Source organism: Phyllobates terribilis, unplaced genomic scaffold (genome assembly GCF_046119375.1).
Source record: "Phyllobates terribilis strain yellow unplaced genomic scaffold, ASM4611937v1 Scaffold_22__1_contigs__length_20350403, whole genome shotgun sequence".
Classification (NCBI taxonomy): Eukaryota; Metazoa; Chordata; class Amphibia; order Anura; family Dendrobatidae; genus Phyllobates; species Phyllobates terribilis.
This window is the reverse complement of record NW_027362782.1, coordinates 20232323-20253520: the sequence shown is the minus strand read 5'-3', so window position 1 is coordinate 20253520 and position 21198 is coordinate 20232323.

The window sequence follows — 21198 nt, the reverse complement described above, 5'->3', positions numbered from 1 at the left end:
AATGCAAGATTTCCGAAGCATTTTTATATGTCAGTGGAATTCCGAGAGCAATGGAAGAGTACCGAAGCATTTTTAAACGTCAGCGGAATTCTGAGAACAATGGAAGAGTTCTGAAGCATTTTTAAACGTCAGCGGAATTCTGAGAACAATGGAAGAGTTCCGAAGCATTTTTAAACTTCAGCAGAATTCCGAGAATAATGGAAGAGTTCCAAAGCATTTTTAACCGTCAGCGGAATTCCGAGAACAATGGAAGAGTTCTGAAGCATTTTTAAACGTCAGCGGAATTTTGAAAACAATGAAAGATTTCCGAAGCATTTTTAAACGTCAGCGAAATTCTGAGAACAATGGAAGAGTTCCGAAGCATTTTTAAACGTCAGCGGAATGCCGAGAACAATGCAAGATTTCCGAAGCATTTTTATATGTCAGCAGAATTCCGAGAACAATGGAAGAGTACCGAAGCATTTTAAAACGTCAGCGGAATTCCGAGAACAATGGAAGAGTTCTGAAGCATTTTTAAACTTCAGCAGAATTCCGAGAACAATGGAAGAGTTTTGAAGCATTTTTAAACTTCAACGGAATTCCGAGAACAATGGAAGCGTTCCGAAGCATTTTTAAACTTCAGCAGAATTCCGAGAACAATGGAAGTGTTCCGAAGCATTTTTAAACTTCAGCAGAATTCCGAGAGCAATGGAAGAGTTCCAAAGCATTTTAAAAGTTCAGCAGAATTACGAGAACAATTGAAGAATTCTGAAGCATTTTTAAACGTCAGCGGAATGCCGAGAACAATGCAAGATTTCCGAAGCATTTTTATATGTCAGCGGAATTTTGAAAACAATGGAAGATTTCCGAAGCATTTTTAAACGTCAGCGGAATTCTGAGAACAATGGAAGAGTTCCAAAACATTTTTAAACTTCAGCAGAATTCCGAGAACAATGGAAGAGTTCCGAAGCATTTTTAAACTTCAGCAGAATTCCGAGAGCAATGGAAGAGTTCCAAAGCATTTTAAAAGTTCAGCAGAATTCCGAGAACAATTGAAGAGTTCCGAAGCATTTTTAAACGTCAGCGGAATGCCGAGAACAATGCAAGATTTCCGAAGCATTTTTATATGTCAGTGGAATTCCGAGAACAATGGAAGAGTACCGAAGCATTTTTAAACGTCAGCGGAATTCTGAGAACAATGGAAGAGTTCTGAAGCATTTTTAAACGTCAGCGGAATTTTGAAAACAATGGAAGATTTCCGAAGCATTTTTAAACGTCAGCGGAATTCTGAGAACAATGGAAGAGTTCCGAAGCATTTTTAAACGTCAGCGGAATGCCGAGAACAATGCAAGATTTCCAAAGCATTTTTATATGTCAGCGGAATTCCGAGAACAATGGAAGAGTACCGAAGCATTTTTAAACGTCAGCGGAATTCTGAGAACAATGGAAGAGTTCTGAAGCATTTTTAAACGTCAGCAGAATTTTGAAAACAATGGAAGATTTCCGAAGCATTTTTAAACGTCAGCGGAATTCTGAGAGCAATGGAAGAGTTCCAAAGCATTTTAAAAGTTTAGCAGAATTCCGAGAACAATTGAAGAGTTCCGAAGCATTTTTATATGTCAGCGGAATTCCGAGAACAATGGAAGAGTACCGAAGCATTTTTAAATGTCAGCGGAATTCCGAGAACAATGGAAGAGTTCTGAAGCATTTTTAAACGTCAGCGGAATTCTGAGAACAATGGAAGAGTTCCGAAGCATTTTTAAACTTCAGCAGAATTCCGAGAATAATGGAAGAGTTCTGAAGCATTTTTAAACTTCAGCAGAATTCCGAGAGCAATGGAAGAGTTCCAAAGCATTTTAAAAGTTCAGCAGAAATCCGAGAACAATTGAAGAGTTCCGAAGCATTTTTAAACGTCAGCGGAATGCCGAGAACAATGCAAGATTTCCAAAGCATTTTTATATGTCAGCGGAATTCCGAGAACAATGGAAGAGTACCGAAGCATTTTTAAACGTCAGCGGAATTCTGAGAACAATGGAAGAGTTCCGAAGCATTTTTAAACTTCAGCAGAATTCCGAGAATAATGGAAGAGTTCCAAAGCATTTTTAAACGTCAGCGGAATTCCGAGAACAATGGAAGAGTTCTGAAGCATTTTTAAACGTCAGCGGAATTTTGAAAACAATGAAAGATTTCCGAAGCATTTTTAAACGTCAGCGAAATTCTGAGAACAATTGAAGAGTTCCGAAGGATTTTTAAACATCAGCGGAATGCCGAGAACAATGCAAGATTTCCGAAGCATTTTTATATGTCAGCGGAATTCCGAGAACAATGGAAGAGTACCGAAGCATTTTAAAACGTCAGCGGAATTCCGAGAACAATGGAAGAGTTCTGAAGCATTTTTAAACGTCAGCGGAATTTTGAAAACAATGAAAGATTTCCGAAGCATTTTTAAACGTCAGCGAAATTCTGAGAACAATGGAAGAGTTCCGAAGCATTTTTAAACTACAGCAGAATTCCGAGAACAATGGAAGAGTTCTGAAGCATTTTCAAACTTCAGCAGAATTCCGAGAGCAATGGAAGAGTTCCAAAGCATTTTAAAAGTTCGGCAGAATTCCGAGAACAATTGAAGAGTTCCGAAGCATTTTTAAACGTCAGCGGAATGCCGAGAACAATGCAAGATTTCCGAAGCATTTTTATATGTCAGCGGAATTTTGAAAACAATGGAAGATTTCCGAAGCATTTTTATATGTCAGCGGAATTCCGAGAGCAAAGGAAGAGTACCGAAGCATTTTTAAACGTCAGCGGAATTCAGAGAACAATGGAAGAGTTCCAAAGCATTTTTAAACTTCAGCAGAATTCCGAAAACAATGGAAGAGTTCCGAAGCATTTTTAAACTTCAGCAGAATTCCGAGAGCAATGGAAGAGTTCCAAAGCATTTTAAAAGTTCAGCAGAATTCCGAGAACAATTGAAGAGTTCCGAAGCATTTTTAAACGTCAGCGGAATGCCGAGAACAATGCAAGATTTCCGAAGCATTTTTATATGTCAGCGGAATTTTGAAAACAATGGAAGATTTCCGAAGCATTTTTAAACGTCAGCGGAATTCTGAGAACAATGGAAGAGTTCCGAAACATTTTTAAACTTCAGCAGAATTCCGAGAAGAATGGAAGAGTTCCGAAACATTTTTAAACTTCAGCAGAATTCCGAGAGCAATGGAAGAGTTCCAAAGCATTTTAAAAGTTCAGCAGAATTCCGAGAACAATTGAAGAGTTCCGAAGCATTTTTAAACGTCAGCGGAATGCCGAGAACAATGCAAGATTTCCGAAGCATTTTTATATGTCAGCGGAATTCCAAGAACAATGGAAGAGTACCGAAGCATTTTTAAACGTCAGCGGAATGCCGAGAACAATGCAAGAGTTCTGAAGCATTTTTAAACTTCAGCAGAATTCCGAGAATAATGGAAGAGTTCCAAAGCATTTTTAACCGTCAGCGGAATTCCGAGAACAATGGAAGAGTTCTGAAGCATTTTTAAACGTCAGTGGAATTTTGAAAACAATGAAAGATTTCCGAAGCATTTTTAAACGTCAGCGAAATTCTGAGAACAATGGAAGAGTTCCGAAGCATTTTTAAACATCAGCGGAATGCCGAGAACAATGCAAGATTTCCGAAGCATTTTTATATGTCAGCGGAATTCCGAGAACAATGGAAGAGTACCGAAGCATTTTAAAACGTCAGCGGAATTCCGAGAACAATGGAAGAGTTCTGAAGCATTTTTAAACTTCAGCAGAATTCCGAGAACAATGGAAGAGTTTTGAAGCATTTTTAAACTTCAACGGAATTCCGAGAACAATGGAAGCGTTCCGAAGCATTTTTAAACTTCAGCAGAATTCCGAGAACGATGGAAGAGTTCCGAAGCATTTTTATATGTCAGCGGAATTTTGAAAACAATGGAAGATTTCCAAAGCATTTTTAAACGTCAGCGGAATTCTGAGAACAATGGAAGAGTTCCAAAACATTTTTAAACTTCAGCAGAATTCCGAGAACAATGGAAGAGTTCCGAAGCATTTTTAAACTTCAGCAGAATTCCGAGAGCAATGGAAGAGTTCCAAAGCATTTTAAAAGTTCAGCAGAATTCCGAGAACAATTGAAGAGTTCCGAAGCATTTTTAAACGTCAGCGGAATGCCGAGAACAATGCAAGATTTGCGAAGCATTTTTATATGTCAGTGGAATTCCGAGAACAATGGAAGAGTACCGAAGCATTTTTAAACGTCAGCAGAATTCTGAGAACAATGGAAGAGTTCTGAAGCATTTTTAAACGTCAGCGGAATTTTGAAAACAATGGAAGATTTCCGAAGCATTTTTAAACGTCAGCGGAATTCTGAGAACAATGGAAGAGTTCCGAAGCATTTTTAAACGTCAGCGGAATGCCGAGAACAATGCAAGATTTCCAAAGCATTTTTATATGTCAGCGGATTTCCGAGAACAATGGAAGAGTACCGAAGCATTTTTAAACTTCAGCAGAATTCCGAGAACAATGTAAGAGTTCTGAAGCATTTTTAAACTTCAGCAGAATTCCGAGAGCAATGGAAGAGTTCCAAAGCATTTTAAAAGTTCAGCAGAAATCCGAGAACAATTGAAGAGTTCCGAAGGATTTTTAAACATCAGCGGAATGCCGAGAACAATGCAAGATTTCAGAAGCATTTTTATATGTCAGCGGAATTCCGAGAACAATGGAAGAGTACCGAAGCATTTTAAAACGTCAGCGGAATTCCGAGAACAATGGAAGAGTTCTGAAGCATTTTTAAACGTCAGCGGAATTTTGAAAACAATGAAAGATTTCCGAAGCATTTTTAAACGTCAGCGAAATTCTGAGAACAATGGAAGAGTTCCGAAGCATTTTTAAACTACAGCAGAATTCCGAGAACAATGGAAGAGTTCTGAAGCATTTTCAAACTTCAGCAGAATTCCGAGAGCAATGGAAGAGTTCCAAAGCATTTTAAAACGTCAGCGGAATTCCGAGAACAATGGAAGAGTTCTGAAGCATTTTTAAACGTCAGCGGAATTTTGAAAACAATGGAAGATTTCCGAAGCATTTTTAAACGTCAGCGGAATTCTGAGAACAATGGAAGAGTTCCGAAACATTTTTAAACTTCAGCAGAATTCCGAGAAGAATGGAAGAGTTCCGAAACATTTTTAAACTTCAGCAGAATTCCGAGAGCAATGGAAGAGTTCCAAAGCATTTTAAAAGTTCAGCAGAATTCCGAGAACAATTGAAGAGTTCCGAAGCATTTTTAAACGTCAGCGGAATGCCGAGAACAATGCAAGATTTCCGAAGCATTTTTATATGTCAGCGGAATTCCAAGAACAATGGAAGAGTACCGAAGCATTTTTAAACGTCAGCGGAATGCCGAGAACAATGCAAGATTTCCGAAGCATTTTTATATGTCAGCGGAATTCCGAGAACAATGGAAGAGTACCGAAGCATTTTTAAACTTCAGCAGAATTCCGAGAACAATGTAAGAGTTCTGAAGCATTTTTAAACTTCAGCAGAATTCCGAGAGCAATGGAAGAGTTCCAAAGCATTTTAAAAGTTCAGCAGAATTCCGAGAACAATTGAAGAGTTCCGAAGCATTTTTAAACGTCAGCGGAATGCCGAGAACAATGCAAGATTTCCAAAGCATTTTTATATGTCAGCGGAATTCCGAGAACAATGGAAGAGTACCGAAGCATTTTTAAACTTCAGCAGAATTCCGAGAACAATGTAAGAGTTCTGAAGCATTTTTAAACTTCAGCAGAATTCCGAGAGCAATGGAAGAGTTCCAAAGCATTTTAAAAGTTCAGCAGAATTCCGAGAACAATTGAAGAGTTCCGAAGCATTTTTAAACGTCAGCGGAATGCCGAGAACAATGCAAGATTTCCAAAGCATTTTTATATGTCAGCGGAATTCCGAGAACAATGGAAGAGTACCGAAGCATTTTTAAATGTCAGCGGAATTCCGAGAACAATGGAAGAGTTCTGAAGCATTTTTAAACGTCAGCGGAATTCTGAGAACAATGGAAGAGTTCCGAAGCATTTTTAAACTTCAGCAGAATTCCGAGAATAATGGAAGAGTTCCAAAGCATTTTTAACCGTCAGCGGAATTCCGAGAACAATGGAAGAGTTCTGAAGCATTTTTAAACGTCAGTGGAATTTTGAAAACAATGAAAGATTTCCGAAGCATTTTTAAACGTCAGCGAAATTCTGAGAACAATGGAAGAGTTCCGAAGCATTTTTAAACGTCAGCGGAATGCCGAGAACAATGCAAGATTTCCGAAGCATTTTTATATGTCAGCGGAATTCCGAGAACAATGGAAGAGTACCGAAGCATTTTAAAACGTCAGCGGAATTCCGAGAACAATGGAAGAGTTCTGAAGCATTTTTAAACTTCAGCAGAATTCCGAGAACAATGGAAGAGTTTTGAAGCATTTTTAAACTTCAACGGAATTCCGAGAACAATGGAAGCGTTCCGAAGCATTTTTAAACTTCAGCAGAATTCCGAGAACAATGGAAGAGTTCCGAAGCATTTTTAAACTTCAGCAGAATTCCGAGAGCAATGGAAGAGTTCCAAAGCATTTTAAAAGTTCAGCAGAATTACGAGAACAATTGAAGAATTCTGAAGCATTTTTAAACGTCAGCGGAATGCCGAGAACAATGCAAGATTTCCGAAGCATTTTTATATGTCAGCGGAATTTTGAAAACAATGGAAGATTTCCGAAGCATTTTTAAACGTCAGCGGAATTCTGAGAACAATGGAAGAGTTCCAAAACATTTTTAAACTTCACCAGAATTCCGAGAACAATGGAAGAGTTCCGAAGCATTTTTAAACTTCAGCAGAATTCCGAGAGCAATGGAAGAGTTCCAAAGCATTTTAAAAGTTCAGCAGAATTCCGAGAACAATTGAAGAGTTCCGAAGCAATTTTAAACGTCAACGGAATGCCGAGAACAATGCAAGATTTCCGAAGCATTTTTATATGTCAGTGGAATTCCGAGAACAATGGAAGAGTACCGAAGCATTTTTAAACGTCAGCAGAATTCTGAGAACAATGGAAGAGTTCTGAAGCATTTTTAAACGTCAGCGGAATTTTGAAAACAATGGAAGATTTCCGAAGCATTTTTAAACGTCAGCGGAATTCTGAGAACAATGGAAGAGTTCCGAAGCATTTTTAAACGTCAGCTGAATGCCGAGAACAATGCAAGATTTCCAAAGCATTTTTATATGTCAGCGGATTTCCGAGAACAATGGAAGAGTACCGAAGCATTTTTAAACTTCAGCAGAATTCCGAGAACAATGTAAGAGTTCTGAAGCATTTTTAAACTTCAGCAGAATTCCGAGAGCAATGGAAGAGTTCCAAAGCATTTTAAAAGTTCAGCAGAAATCCGAGAACAATTGAAGAGTTCCGAAGGATTTTTAAACATCAGCGGAATGCCGAGAACAATGCAAGATTTCCGAAGCATTTTTATATGTCAGCGGAATTCCGAGAACAATGGAAGAGTACCGAAGCATTTTAAAACGTCAGCGGAATTCCGAGAACAATGGAAGAGTTCTGAAGCATTTTTAAACGTCAGCGGAATTTTGAAAACAATGAAAGATTTCCGAAGCATTTTTAAACGTCAGCGAAATTCTGAGAACAATGGAAGAGTTCCGAAGCATTTTTAAACTACAGCAGAATTCCGAGAACAATGGAAGAGTTCTGAAGCATTTTCAAACTTCAGCAGAATTCCGAGAGCAATGGAAGAGTTCCAAAGCATTTTAAAAGTTCGGCAGAATTCCGAGAACAATTGAAGAGTTCCGAAGCATTTTTAAACGTCAGCGGAATGCCGAGAACAATGCAAGATTTCCGAAGCATTTTTATATGTCAGCGGAATTCCGAGAGCAAAGGAAGAGTACCGAAGCATTTTTAAACGTCAGCGGAATTCAGAGAACAATGGAAGAGTTCCAAAGCATTTTTAAACTTCAGCAGAATTCCGAAAACAATGGAAGAGTTCCGAAGCATTTTTAAACTTCAGCAGAATTCCGAGAGCAATGGAAGAGTTCCAAAGCATTTTAAAAGTTCAGCAGAATTCCGAGAACAATTGAAGAGTTCCGAAGCATTTTTAAACGTCAGCGGAATGCCGAGAACAATGCAAGATTTCCGAAGCATTTTTATATGTCAGCGGAATTTTGAAAACAATGGAAGATTTCCGAAGCATTTTTAAACGTCAGCGGAATTCTGAGAACAATGGAAGAGTTCCGAAACATTTTTAAACTTCAGCAGAATTCCGAGAAGAATGGAAGAGTTCCGAAACATTTTTAAACTTCAGCAGAATTCCGAGAGCAATGGAAGAGTTCCAAAGCATTTTAAAAGTTCAGCAGAATTCCGAGAACAATTGAAGAGTTCCGAAGCATTTTTAAACGTCAGCGTAATGCCGAGAACAATGCAAGATTTCCGAAGCATTTTTATATGTCAGCGGAATTCCAAGAACAATGGAAGAGTACCGAAGCATTTTTAAACGTCAGCGGAATGCCGAGAACAATGCAAGATTTCCGAAGCATTTTTATATGTCAGCGGAATTCCGAGAACAATGGAAGAGTACCGAAGCATTTTTAAACTTCAGCAGAATTCCGAGAACAATGTAAGAGTTCTGAAGCATTTTTAAACTTCAGCAGAATTCCGAGAGCAATGGAAGAGTTCCGAAGCATTTTTAAACATCAGCGGAATGCCGAGAACAATGCAAGATTTCCGAAGCATTTTTATATGTCAGCGGAATTCCGAGAACAATGGAAGAGTACCGAAGTATTTTAAAACATCAGCGGAATTCCGAGAACAATGGAAGAGTTCTGAAGCATTTTTAAACGTCAGCGGAATTTTGAAAACAATGGAAGATTTCCGATGCATTTTTAAACGTCAGCGGAATTCTGAGAACAATGGAAGTGTTCCGAAGCATTTTTAAACTACAGCAGAATTCCGAGAACAATGGAAGAGTTCTGAAGCATTTTTAAACTTCAGCAGAATTCCGAGAGCAATGGAAGAGTTCCAAAGCATTTTAAAAGTTCGGCAGAATTCCGAGAACAAAGGAAGAGTACCGAAGCATTTTTAAACGTCAGCGGAATTCAGAGAACAATGGAAGAGTTCCAAAGCATTTTTAAACTTCAGCAGAATTCCGAGAGCAATGGAAGAGTTCCAAAGCATTTTAAAAGTTCAGCAGAATTCCGAGAACAATTGAAGAGTTCCGAAGCATTTTTAAACGTCAGCGGAATGCCGAGAACAATGCAAGATTTCCGAAGCATTTTTATATGTCAGCAGAATTCCAAGAACAATGGAAGAGTACCGAAGCATTTTTAAATGTCAGCGGAATGCCGAGAACAATGCAAGATTTCCAAAGCATTTTTATATGTCAGCGGAATTCCGAGAACAATGGAAGAGTTTTGAAGCATTTTTAAACTTCAACGGAATTCCGAGAACAATGGAAGAGTTGCGAAGCATTATTAAACGTCAGCGGAATTCCGAGAACAATGGAAGAGTTCCGAAGCATTTTTAAACTTCAAAGGAATTCCGAGAACAATGGAAGAGTTCCAAAGCATTTTTAAACGTCAGTGGAATTCCGAGAACAATGAAAGAGTTCCAATGCATTTTAAAACTTCAGCAGAATTCCAAGAACAATTGAAGTGTTCTGAAGCATTTTTAAACGTCAGCGGAATTGCGAGAACAATGGAAGAGTTCCGAAGCATTTTTAAACGTCAGCAGAATTCCGAGAACAATGGTAGAGTTCCGAAGCATTTGTAAACTTCAGCGGAATTCCGAGAACAATGGAAGAGTTCCAAAGCATTTTTAAATGTCAGCGGAATTCCGAGAACAATGGAAGAGTTCTGAAGCATTTTTAAACGTCAGCAGAATTTTGAAAACAATGGAAGATTTCAGAAGCATTTTTAAACGTCAGCGGAATTCTGAGAACAATGGAAGAGTTACGTAGCATTTTTAAACTTCAGCAGAATTCCGAGAACAATGGAAGAGTTCCGAAGCATTTTTAAACTTCAGCTGAATTCTGAGAACAATGGAAGAGTTCCGAAGCATTTTTAAACGTCAGCAGAATTCCGAGAACAATGTAAGAGTTCTGAAGCATTTTTAAACTTCAGCAGAATTCCGAGAGCAATGGAAGAGTTCCGAAGCATTTTTAAACGTCAGCGGAATGCCGAGAACAATGCAAGATTTCCGAAGCATTTTTATATGTCAGCGGAATTCCTAGAACAATGGAAGAGTTTCGAAGCATTTTTAAACTTCAACGGAATTCCGAGAACAATGGATGAGTTCCGAAGCATTTTTAAACGTCAGTGGAATTCCGAGAACAATGAAAGAGTTGCAAAGCATCATTAAACGTCAGCAGAATTCCGAGAACAATGGAAGAGTTCTGAAGCATTTTTAAGCGTCAGCGGAATTTTGAAAACAATGGAAGATTTCCGAAGCATTTTTAAAAGTCAGCGGAATTCCGAGAACAATGGAAGAGTTGTGAAGCATTTTTAAACGTCAGCGGAATTCCGAGAACAATGGAAGAGTTGTGAAGCATTTTTAAACGTCAGCGGAATTCCGAGAACAATGGAAGAGTTCCGAAGCATTATTAAACGTCAGCAGAATTCTGAGAACAATGGAATAGTTCTGAAGCATTTTTAAATGTCAGCGGAATTTTGAAAACAATGGAAGATTTCCGAAGCATTTTTAAACGTCAGCGGAATTCTGAGAACAATAGAAGAGTTTCGAAGCATTTTTAAAATTCACACGAATTCCGAGAATAATGGAAGAGTTCAGATGAATTTTTAGACTTCAGCAGAATTCCTAGAACAATGGAAGAGGTCCGAAGCATTTTTAAACTTCAGCGGAATTCCGAGAACAATGTAAGAGATTTTAAGCATTTTTAAACTTCAGTGGAATTCCGAGAACAATAGAAGAGTTCCGAAGCATTTTTAAAATTCACACGAATTCCGAGAATAATGGAAGAGTTCAGATGAATTTTTAGACTTCAGCAGAATTGCTAGAACAATGGAAGAGGTCCGAAGCATTTTTAAACTTCAGCGGAATTCCGAGAACAATGAAAGAGTTGTGAAGCATTTTTAAACGTCAGCGGAATTCCGAGAACAATGGAAGAGTTCCGAAGCATTTTTAAACGTCAACAGAATTGCGAGAGCAATGGAAGAGTTCCAAAGCATTTTAAAAGTTCAGCAGAATTCCGAGAACTATTGAAGAGTTCCGAAGCATTTTTATACATCAGCGGAATGCCGAGAACAATGCAAGATTTCCGAAGCATTTTTATATGTCAGCGGAATTCCGAGAACAATGGAAGAGTTCCGAAGCATTTTTAAACTTCAGCAGAATTCCGAGAACAATGGAAGAGTCTAGAAGCATTTTTAAACTTCAACAGTATTCCGAGAACAATGGAAGAGTTCCGAAGCATTTTTAAACATCAGCGGAATTCCGAGAACAATGAAAGAGTTGCGAAGCATTATTAAACGTCAGCGGAATTCCGAGAACAATGGAAGAGTTCTGAAGCATTTTTAAACTTCAGCAGAATTCCCAGAACAATGGAAGAGTTTTGAAGCATTTTTAAACTTCAACGGAATTCCGAGAACAATGGAAGAGTTCCGAAGCATTTCTAAACGTTAGCGGAATTCCGAGTACAATGAAAGAGTTGCGAAGCATTATTAAACGTCAGCGGAATTCCGAGAACAATGGAAGAGTTCTGAAGCATTTTTAAGCGTCAGCGGAATTTTGAAAACAATGGAAGATTTCCGAAGCATTTTTAAACGTTAGCGGAATTCTGAGAACAATGGAAGAGTTCCGAAGCATTTTTAAACTTCAGCAGAATTCCGAGAGCAATGGAAGAGTTCCAAAGCATTTTAAAAGTTCAGCAGAATTCCGAGAACAATTGAAGAGTTCCGAAGCATTTTTAAACGTCAGCGGAATGCCGAGAACAATGCAAGATTTCCGAAGCATTTTTATATGTCAGCGGAATTTTGAAAACAATGGAAGATTTCCGAAGCATTTTTAAACGTCAGCGGAATTCTGAGAACAATGGAAGAGTTCCGAAACATTTTTAAACTTCAGCAGAATTCCGAGAAGAATGGAAGAGTTCCGAAACATTTTTAAACTTCAGCAGAATTCCGAGAGCAATGGAAGAGTTCCAAAGCATTTTAAAAGTTCAGCAGAATTCCGAGAACAATTGAAGAGTTCCGAAGCATTTTTAAACGTCAGCGTAATGCCGAGAACAATGCAAGATTTCCGAAGCATTTTTATATGTCAGCGGAATTCCAAGAACAATGGAAGAGTACCGAAGCATTTTTAAACGTCAGCGGAATGCCGAGAACAATGCAAGATTTCCGAAGCATTTTTATATGTCAGCGGAATTCCGAGAACAATGGAAGAGTACCGAAGCATTTTTAAACTTCAGCAGAATTCCGAGAACAATGTAAGAGTTCTGAAGCATTTTTAAACTTCAGCAGAATTCCGAGAGCAATGGAAGAGTTCCGAAGCATTTTTAAACATCAGCGGAATGCCGAGAACAATGCAAGATTTCCGAAGCATTTTTATATGTCAGCGGAATTCCGAGAACAATGGAAGAGTACCGAAGTATTTTAAAACATCAGCGGAATTCCGAGAACAATGGAAGAGTTCTGAAGCATTTTTAAACGTCAGCGGAATTTTGAAAACAATGGAAGATTTCCGATGCATTTTTAAACGTCAGCGGAATTCTGAGAACAATGGAAGTGTTCCGAAGCATTTTTAAACTACAGCAGAATTCCGAGAACAATGGAAGAGTTCTGAAGCATTTTTAAACTTCAGCAGAATTCCGAGAGCAATGGAAGAGTTCCAAAGCATTTTAAAAGTTCGGCAGAATTCCGAGAACAAAGGAAGAGTACCGAAGCATTTTTAAACGTCAGCGGAATTCAGAGAACAATGGAAGAGTTCCAAAGCATTTTTAAACTTCAGCAGAATTCCGAGAGCAATGGAAGAGTTCCAAAGCATTTTAAAAGTTCAGCAGAATTCCGAGAACAATTGAAGAGTTCCGAAGCATTTTTAAACGTCAGCGGAATGCCGAGAACAATGCAAGATTTCCGAAGCATTTTTATATGTCAGCAGAATTCCAAGAACAATGGAAGAGTACCGAAGCATTTTTAAATGTCAGCGGAATGCCGAGAACAATGCAAGATTTCCAAAGCATTTTTATATGTCAGCGGAATTCCGAGAACAATGGAAGAGTTTTGAAGCATTTTTAAACTTCAACGGAATTCCGAGAACAATGGAAGAGTTGCGAAGCATTATTAAACGTCAGCGGAATTCCGAGAACAATGGAAGAGTTCCGAAGCATTTTTAAACTTCAAAGGAATTCCGAGAACAATGGAAGAGTTCCAAAGCATTTTTAAACGTCAGTGGAATTCCGAGAACAATGAAAGAGTTCCAATGCATTTTAAAACTTCAGCAGAATTCCAAGAACAATTGAAGTGTTCTGAAGCATTTTTAAACGTCAGCGGAATTGCGAGAACAATGGAAGAGTTCCGAAGCATTTTTAAACGTCAGCAGAATTCCGAGAACAATGGTAGAGTTCCGAAGCATTTGTAAACTTCAGCGGAATTCCGAGAACAATGGAAGAGTTCCAAAGCATTTTTAAATGTCAGCGGAATTCCGAGAACAATGGAAGAGTTCTGAAGCATTTTTAAACGTCAGCAGAATTTTGAAAACAATGGAAGATTTCAGAAGCATTTTTAAACGTCAGCGGAATTCTGAGAACAATGGAAGAGTTACGTAGCATTTTTAAACTTCAGCAGAATTCCGAGAACAATGGAAGAGTTCCGAAGCATTTTTAAACTTCAGCTGAATTCTGAGAACAATGGAAGAGTTCCGAAGCATTTTTAAACGTCAGCAGAATTCCGAGAACAATGTAAGAGTTCTGAAGCATTTTTAAACTTCAGCAGAATTCCGAGAGCAATGGAAGAGTTCCGAAGCATTTTTAAACGTCAGCGGAATGCCGAGAACAATGCAAGATTTCCGAAGCATTTTTATATGTCAGCGGAATTCCTAGAACAATGGAAGAGTTTCGAAGCATTTTTAAACTTCAACGGAATTCCGAGAACAATGGATGAGTTCCGAAGCATTTTTAAACGTCAGTGGAATTCCGAGAACAATGAAAGAGTTGCAAAGCATCATTAAACGTCAGCAGAATTCCGAGAACAATGGAAGAGTTCTGAAGCATTTTTAAGCGTCAGCGGAATTTTGAAAACAATGGAAGATTTCCGAAGCATTTTTAAAAGTCAGCGGAATTCCGAGAACAATGGAAGAGTTGTGAAGCATTTTTAAACGTCAGCGGAATTCCGAGAACAATGGAAGAGTTGTGAAGCATTTTTAAACGTCAGCGGAATTCCGAGAACAATGGAAGAGTTCCGAAGCATTATTAAACGTCAGCAGAATTCTGAGAACAATGGAATAGTTCTGAAGCATTTTTAAATGTCAGCGGAATTTTGAAAACAATGGAAGATTTCCGAAGCATTTTTAAACGTCAGCGGAATTCTGAGAACAATAGAAGAGTTTCGAAGCATTTTTAAAATTCACACGAATTCCGAGAATAATGGAAGAGTTCAGATGAATTTTTAGACTTCAGCAGAATTCCTAGAACAATGGAAGAGGTCCGAAGCATTTTTAAACTTCAGCGGAATTCCGAGAACAATGTAAGAGATTTTAAGCATTTTTAAACTTCAGTGGAATTCCGAGAACAATAGAAGAGTTCCGAAGCATTTTTAAAATTCACACGAATTCCGAGAATAATGGAAGAGTTCAGATGAATTTTTAGACTTCAGCAGAATTGCTAGAACAATGGAAGAGGTCCGAAGCATTTTTAAACTTCAGCGGAATTCCGAGAACAATGAAAGAGTTGTGAAGCATTTTTAAACGTCAGCGGAATTCCGAGAACAATGGAAGAGTTCCGAAGCATTTTTAAACGTCAACAGAATTGCGAGAGCAATGGAAGAGTTCCAAAGCATTTTAAAAGTTCAGCAGAATTCCGAGAACTATTGAAGAGTTCCGAAGCATTTTTATACATCAGCGGAATGCCGAGAACAATGCAAGATTTCCGAAGCATTTTTATATGTCAGCGGAATTCCGAGAACAATGGAAGAGTTCCGAAGCATTTTTAAACTTCAGCAGAATTCCGAGAACAATGGAAGAGTCTAGAAGCATTTTTAAACTTCAACAGTATTCCGAGAACAATGGAAGAGTTCCGAAGCATTTTTAAACATCAGCGGAATTCCGAGAACAATGAAAGAGTTGCGAAGCATTATTAAACGTCAGCGGAATTCCGAGAACAATGGAAGAGTTCTGAAGCATTTTTAAACTTCAGCAGAATTCCCAGAACAATGGAAGAGTTTTGAAGCATTTTTAAACTTCAACGGAATTCCGAGAACAATGGAAGAGTTCCGAAGCATTTCTAAACGTTAGCGGAATTCCGAGTACAATGAAAGAGTTGCGAAGCATTATTAAACGTCAGCGGAATTCCGAGAACAATGGAAGAGTTCTGAAGCATTTTTAAGCGTCAGCGGAATTTTGAAAACAATGGAAGATTTCCGAAGCATTTTTAAACGTTAGCGGAATTCTGAGAACAATGGAAGAGTTCCGAAGCATTTTTAAACTTCAGCAGAATTCCGAGAACAATGGAAGATTTTCGAAGCATTTTTAAACTTCAACGGAATTCCGAGAACAATGGAAGAGTTCCGAAGCATTTTTAAACTTCAGCAGAATTCCGAGAACATTTGAAGAGTTCCGAAGCATTTTTAAACTTCAGCAGAATTCCGAGAACAATGGAAGAGTTCCAAAGCATTTTTAAACTTCAGCAGAATTCCGAGAGCAATGGAAGAGTTCCAAAGCATTTTAAAAGTTCAGCAGAATTCCGAGAACAATTGAAGAGTTCCGAAGCATTTTTAAACGTCAGCGGAATGCCGAGAACAATGCAAGATTTCCGAAGCATTTTTATATGTCAGCGGAATTTTGAAAACAATGGAAGATTTCCGAAGCATTTTTAAACGTCAGCGGAATTCTGAGAACAATGGAAGAGTTCCGAAACATTTTAAAACTTCAGCAGAATTCCCAGAAGAATGGAAGAGTTCCGAAGCATTTTTAATCTTCAGCAGAATTCCGAGAGCAATGGAAGAGTTCCAAAGCATTTTAAAAGTTCAGCAGAATTCCGAGAACAATTGAAGAGTTCCGAAGCATTTTTAAACTTCAGCGGAATACTGAGAACAATGGAATAGTTCCAAAGCATTTTTAAACGTCAGCGGAATTCCGAGAACAATTCAAGAGTTCTGAAGCATTTTTAAACGTCAGCGGAATTTTGAAAACAATGGAAGATTTCCGATGCATTTTTAAACGTCAGCAGAATTCTGAGAACAATGGAAGTGTTCCGAAGCATTTTTAAACTACAGCAGAATTCCGAGAACAATGGAAGAGTTCTGAAGCATTTTTAAACTTCAGCAGAATTCCGAGAGCAATGGAAGAGTTCCAAAGCATTTTAAAAGTTCGGCAGAATTCCGAGAACAATTGAAGAGTTCCGAAGCATTTTTAAACGTCAGCGGAATGCCGAGAACAATGCAAGATTTCCGAAGCATTTTTAAACGTCAGCGGAATTCCGAGAACAAAGGAAGAGTACCGAAGCATTTTTAAACGTCAGCGGAATTCAGAGAACAATGGAAGAGTTCCAAAGCATTTTTAAACTTCAGCAGAATTCCGAGAGCAATGGAAGAGTTCCAAAGCATTTTAAAAGTTCAGCAGAATTCCGAGAACAATTGAAGAGTTCCGAAGCATTTTTAAACGTCAGCGGAATGCCGAGAACAATGCAAGATTTCCGAAGCATTTTTATATGTCAGCGGAATTTTGAAAACAATGGAAGATTTCCGAAGCATTTTTAAACGTCAGCGGAATTCTGAGAACAATGGAAGAGTTCCGAAACATTTTTAAACTTCAGCAGAATTCCGAGAAGAATGGAAGAGTTCCAAATCATTTTTAAACTTCAGCAGAATTCCGAGAGCAATGGAAGAGTTCCAAAGCATTTTAAAAGTTCAGCAGAATTCCGAGAACAATTGAAGAGTTCCGAAGCATTTTTAAACGTCAGCGGAATGCCGAGAACAATGCAAGATTTCCGAAGCATTTTTATATGTCAGCAGAATTCCAAGAACAATGGAAGAGTACCGAAGCATTTTTAAATGTCAGCGGAATGCCGAGAACAATGCAAGATTTCCAAAGCATTTTTATATGTCAGCGGAATTCCGAGAACAATGGAAGAGTTTTGAAGCATTTTTAAACTTCAACGGAATTCCGAGAACAATGGAAGAGTTGCGAAGCATTATTAAACGTCAGCGGAATTCCGAGAACAATGGAAGAGTTCCGAAGCATTTTTAAACTTCAAAGGAATTCCGAGAACAATGGAAGAGTTCCAAAGCATTTTTAAACGTCAGTGGAATTCCGAGAACAATGAAAGAGTTCCAATGCATTTTAAAACTTCAGCAGAATTCCAAGAACAATTGAAGTGTTCTGAAGCATTTTTAAACGTCAGCGGAATTGCGAGAACAATGGAAGAGTTCCGAAGCATTTTTAAACGTCAGCAGAATTCCGAGAACAATGGAAGAGTTCCGAAGCATTTGTAAACTTCAGCGGAATTCCGAGAACAATGGAAGAGTTCCAAAGCATTTTTAAATGTCAGCGGAATTCCGAGAACAATGGAAGAGTTCTGAAGCATTTTTAAACGTCAGCAGAATTTTGAAAACAATGGAAGATTTCAGAAGCATTTTTAAACGTCAGCGGAATTCTGAGAACAATGGAAGAGTTACGTAGCATTTTTAAACTTCAGCAGAATTCCGAGAACAATGGAAGAGTTCCGAAGCATTTTTAAACTTCAGCTGAATTCTGAGAACAATGGAAGAGTTCCGAAGCATTTTTAAACGTCAGCAGAATTCCGAGAACAATGTAAGAGTTCTGAAGCATTTTTAAACTTCAGCAGAATTCCGAGAGCAATGGAAGAGTTCCGAAGCATTTTTAAACGTCAGCGGAATGCCGAGAACAATGCAAGATTTCCGAAGCATTTTTATATGTCAGCGGAATTCCTAGAACAATGGAAGAGTTTCGAAGCATTTTTAAACTTCAACGGAATTCCGAGAACAATGGATGAGTTCCGAAGCATTTTTAAATGTCAGTGGAATTCCGAGAACAATGAAAGAGTTGCAAAGCATCATTAAACGTCAGCAGAATTCCGAGAACAATGGAAGAGTTCTGAAGCATTTTTAAGCGTCAGCGGAATTTTGAAAACAATGGAAGATTTCCGAAGCATTTTTAAAAGTCAGCGGAATTCCGAGAACAATGGAAGAGTTGTGAAGCATTTTTAAACGTCAGCGGAATTCCGAGAACAATGGAAGAGTTGTGAAGCATTTTTAAACGTCAGCGGAATTCCGAGAACAATGGAAGAGTTCCGAAGCATTATTAAACGTCAGCAGAATTCTGAGAACAATGGAATAGTTCTGAAGCATTTTTAAATGTCAGCGGAATTTTGAAAACAATGGAAGATTTCCGAAGCATTTTTAAACGTCAGCGGAATTCTGAGAACAATAGAAGAGTTTCGAAGCATTTTTAAAATTCACACGAATTCCGAGAATAATGGAAGAGTTCAGATGAATTTTTAGACTTCAGCAGAATTCCTAGAACAATGGAAGAGGTCCGAAGCATTTTTAAACTTCAGCGGAATTCCGAGAACAATGTAAGAGATTTTAAGCATTTTTAAACTTCAGCGGAATTCCGAGAACAATAGAAGAGTTCCGAAGCATTTTTAAAATTCACACGAACTCCGAGAATAATGGAAGAGTTCAGATGAATTTTTAGACTTCAGCAGAATTGCTAGAACAATGGAAGAGGTCCGAAGCATTTTTAAACTTCAGCGGAATTCCGAGAACAATGAAAGAGTTGTGAAGCATTTTTAAACGTCAGCGGAATTCCGAGAACAATGGAAGAGTTCCGAAGCATTTTTAAACGTCAGCAGAATTCCGAGAACAATGGAAGAGTTCCGAAGCATTTTTAAACGTCAACAGAATTGCGAGAGCAATGGAAGAGTTCCAAAGCATTTTAAAAGTTCAGCAGAATTCCGAGAACTATTGAAGAGTTCCGAAGCATTTTTATACATCAGCGGAATGCCGAGAACAATGCAAGATTTCCGAAGCATTTTTATATGTCAGCGGAATTCCGAGAACAATGGAAGAGTTCCGAAGCATTTTTAAACTTCAGCAGAATTCCGAGAACAATGGAAGAGTTTAGAAGCATTTTTAAACTTCAACAGTATTCCGAGAACAATGGAAGAGTTCCGAAGCATTTTTAAACATCAGCGGAATTCCGAGAACAATGAAAGAGTTGCGAAGCATTATTAAACGTCAGCGGAATTCCGAGAACAATGGAAGAGTTCTGAAGCATTTTTAAACTTCAGCAGAATTCCCAGAACAATGGAAGAGTTTTGAAGCATTTTTAAACTTCAACGGAATTCCGAGAACAATGGAAGAGTTCCGAAGCATTTCTAAACGTTAGCGGAATTCCGAGTACAATGAAAGAGTTGCGAAGCATTATTAAACGTCAGCGGAATTCCGAGAACAATGGAAGAGTTCTGAAGCATTTTTAAGCGTCAGCGGAATTTTGAAAACAATGGAAGATTTCCGAAGCATTTTTAAACGTTAGCGGAATTCTGAGAACAATGGAAGAGTTCCGAAGCATTTTTAAACTTCAGCAGAATTCCGAGAACAATGGAAGATTTTCGAAGCATTTTTAAACTTCAACGGAATTCCGAGAACAATGGAAGAGTTCCGAAGCATTTTTAAACTTCAGCAGAATTCCGAGAACATTTGAAGAGTTCCGAAGCATTTTTAAACTTCAGCAGAATTCCGAGAACAATGGAAGAGTTCCAAAGCATTTTTAAACTTCAGCAGAATTCCGAGAGCAATGGAAGAGTTCCAAAGCATTTTAAAAGTTCAGCAGAATTCCGAGAACAATTGAAGAGTTCCGAAGCATTTTTAAACGTCAGCGGAATGCCGAGAACAATGCAAGATTTCCGAAGCATTTTTATATGTCAGCGGAATTTTGAAAACAATGGAAGATTTCCGAAGCATTTTTAAACGTCAGCGGAATTCTGAGAACAATGGAAGAGTTCCGAAACATTTTAAAACTTCAGCAGAATTCCCAGAAGAATGGAAGAGTTCCGAAGCATTTTTAATCTTCAGCAGAATTCCGAGAGCAATGGAAGAGTTCCAAAGCATTTTAAAAGTTCAGCAGAATTCCGAGAACAATTGAAGAGTTCCGAAGCATTTTTAAACTTCAGCGGAATACTGAGAACAATGGAATAGTTCCAAAACATTTTTAAACGTCAGCGGAATTCCGAGAACAATGGAAGAGTTCTGAAGCATTTTTAAACGTCAGCGGAATTTTGAAAACAGTGGAAGATTTCCGAAGTATTTTTAAACGTCAGAGGAATTCTGAGAACAATGGAAGAGTTCCGAAGCATTTTTAAACTTCAGTAAAATTCCGAGAACAATGTAAGAGTTCTGAAGCATTTTTAAACTTCAGCAGAATTCCGAGAGCAATGGAAGAGTTCCAAAGCATTTTAAAAGTTCAGCAGAATTCCGAGAACAATTGAAGTGTTCCGAAGCATTATTAAACGTCAGCGGAATTCCGAGAACAATGGAAGAGTTCCGAAGCATTTTTAAACTTCAGCAGAATTCCGAGAACAATGGAAGAGTTTCGAAGCATTTTTAAACTTCAACGGAATTCCGAGAACAATGGAAGAGTTGCGAATCATTATTAAACGTCAGCGGAATTCCGAGAACAATGGAAGAGTTCCGAAGCATTTTTAAACTTCAGCAGAATTCCGAGAACAATGGAAGAGTTTCGAAGCATTTTTAAACTTCAACGGAATTCCGAGAACAATGGAAGAGTTCCGAAGCATTTTTAAACGTCAGTGGAATTCCGAGAACAATGAAAGAGTTCCAATGCATTTTAAAACTTCAGCAGAATTCCAAGAACAATTGAAGTGTTCTGAAGCATTTTTAAACGTCAGCGGAATTGCGAGAACAATGGAAGAGTTCCGAAGCATTTTTAAACATCAGCAGAATCCCGAGAACAATGGAAGAGTTCCGAAGCATTTTTAAACG